This window comes from Schistocerca americana, chromosome 3, assembly GCF_021461395.2.
Source record: "Schistocerca americana isolate TAMUIC-IGC-003095 chromosome 3, iqSchAmer2.1, whole genome shotgun sequence".
NCBI classification, from domain to species: Eukaryota; Metazoa; Arthropoda; class Insecta; order Orthoptera; family Acrididae; genus Schistocerca; species Schistocerca americana.
This window is the reverse complement of record NC_060121.1, coordinates 589862918-589865417: the sequence shown is the minus strand read 5'-3', so window position 1 is coordinate 589865417 and position 2500 is coordinate 589862918. Positions and strand designations below refer to the sequence as shown.

The 2500-nt window shown below is 57.6% G+C and overlaps 1 non-coding gene across 1 annotated transcript in view; it reads left to right on the top strand.

Annotated features, from left to right (window-relative positions):
* Nucleotides 1–1920: 1920 nt before the first annotated feature.
* The window catches only part of LOC124608774, a 1910-nt gene continuing 1330 nt past the window's right edge, over nt 1921–2500 (top strand). Inside the window, exon 1 of the ribosomal RNA XR_006979343.1 lies at nt 1921–2500. This exon is cut by the window's right edge and continues 1330 nt beyond it. This is a non-coding gene — a ribosomal RNA (small subunit ribosomal RNA).

Sequence of the window (2500 nt, the reverse complement as noted above, 5' to 3'; positions counted from 1 at the left end):
GCCTTAACCCAACACACGTTGGGCCTTAACCCAACACACGTTGGGCCTTAACCCAACACACGTAGGGCCTTAACCCAACACACGTTGGGCCTTAACCCAACACACGTTGGGCCTTAACCCAACACACGTTGGGCCTTAACCCAACACACGTTGGGCCTTAACCCAACACACGTTGGGCCTTAACCCAACACACGTTGGGCCTTAACCTGCTCTGTAATTGTCATACGACGCGTTAAATTAGTGTAGTGTTGCCTAACTGCAACCCCCGCAATATAGTTTGCTACTCGCACTGCCCGGTCCCCAGTGTATCGCTTCATGTTAAACACCTTGCAGCTATACACTGTAATGTGGATGGCAGCAGGACGTACATGCTCAATGCCCTTTGCAGTTGTTCATTGGCATTTGCAGTTGTTCATTGGCATTCGCATGGCGAAGCACGTAGCCTACGCTGTGGTACGGCCTGTGTCAACTGTCCGCTGATGTTGTACGTCCAAATCACACACTGTACTGCACATTGGTCCTCATGTACTGAATGATACATCGTGGTACATGTGACCGTACAACGACTGCGCCAACAACGGCGAACCATGCGGTCCAAATGTTGTGCACTCAGCTACGTGTCGTCTCCCTATAAGAGCTGGATTGCAGTGTGGTATGCCCTGGATGGCGATCAGCATGAGCCGTCTGTTGATGTAGTGGCGCGTGTTGTCAGACGTAGTCGTCTCTTCTCACACACCGTGATAGCATGGTGCACTGCGTTCCACATCTGCGACATGCGACAGAGGCCGGTTGACAGTCGTTCGCGCAATGGACATCGCATACGTACGGGGGCCACCTTCCACGTGTTCGCGAAGCGTGCACATGTTGTTGCGTGTATGTGGGCAGACATAGTGTGTCGTGACACCTGACACAGGCATGCAACAATCGTTGAATTTGCAAATGGCGATGGACGCCTACGTTTGCTGGTGACGTTACGCAAATGAACAACTGGTAAACCGTTGTGGTGCGGTTGTTCTCGCTAGAGGTGAATCAGTGATGGCGACGATCGGTTGAGCTACCAACCGGTTGTTCCAGCGATACCCACCATGCCCACGAACGTGAATGGCATCTGGGTGTGAAGCGATACGCGGCGGTGGCTGGGTGGGACCGTCCCCGGCCGGTGAGGGGGGGCCTCCCGGCGTGCTGGCCGCGCGGTGCGTGGGCGCACGCGCTACAGCCGGCTGGTGGGGGCGGCCAGTGGCAGGCGCGCCGGCCGACGGAGGCGGCAGGCGGCGCAGCTGCGCGCCGGCGCACCCTGCACGCGGCGCCGTGCGGCCAAAGTAGGTCCTCGCGGGCCCGGTGCGAAGCGCGGTGGACATCTGCAGTGTGCTGGTCCGATTGAGGACTGTGTGCGCTGAGGATGCGCCGCCGCCCGGCGCTCGGCGCCGCGACGCCGTCTGCTGCTCGGTCGCCTCTGCGGTTCTCGCAGGTGGTTTGTATCGCAGCTGTGCGGACGTGTTGGCGCGTGCGCTGTGCTGGGAGAGTTCGCTTCGGCACCCAAGTGGGGCTTTTGTCCTTCTGTGGCGCTGGCGTTGGAGCTGCCGGTCACCGTAGGTGGCGCGTGTTGTCTCCCGCCGGCAATGCCACGACAGCACGCTCCCGGGCCTCTGTCGGCAGCGGCAAGCTCAGTTGGGAGCACGGGTGGTCGCACCTAAAGCGTCTACTCGCCAAACTCCGGGCGATTGCGCCTCTCTCGAACCCGACCAAGTACTTAGGACGGCGCTGCGCGCGGCCGGGACCTGAGAGGGTTTCGAGGTGTATGGTGCAGGGGAGCTCAGCCTCCTCCTGTTTGCAGAATAATTGAGCGGACGCTTGCGTGTTCACGCGGGCCCCCGGGACACACTCCCGGGCGGCCGGCTGCTCAGCTCTAGTTGACGCAGCTCCCTGGTTGATCCTGCCAGTAGTCATATGCTTGTCTCAAAGATTAAGCCATGCATGTCTCAGTACAAGCCGCATTAAGGTGAAACCGCGAATGGCTCATTAAATCAGTTATGGTTCCTTAGATCGTACCCACGTTACTTGGATAACTGTGGTAATTCTAGAGCTAATACATGCAAACAGAGTCCCGACCAGAGATGGAAGGGACGCTTTTATTAGATCAAAACCAATCGGTCGGCTCGTCCGGTCCGTTTGCCTTGGTGACTCTGAATAACTTTGGGCTGATCGCACGGTCCTCGTACCGGCGACGCATCTTTCAAATGTCTGCCTTATCAACTGTCGATGGTAGGTTCTGCGCCTACCATGGTTGTAACGGGTAACGGGGAATCAGGGTTCGATTCCGGAGAGGGAGCCTGAGAAACGGCTACCACATCCAAGGAAGGCAGCAGGCGCGCAAATTACCCACTCCCGGCACGGGGAGGTAGTGACGAAAAATAACGATACGGGACTCATCCGAGGCCCCGTAATCGGAATGAGTACACTTTAAATCCTTTAACGAGTATCTATTGGAGGGCAAGTCTGG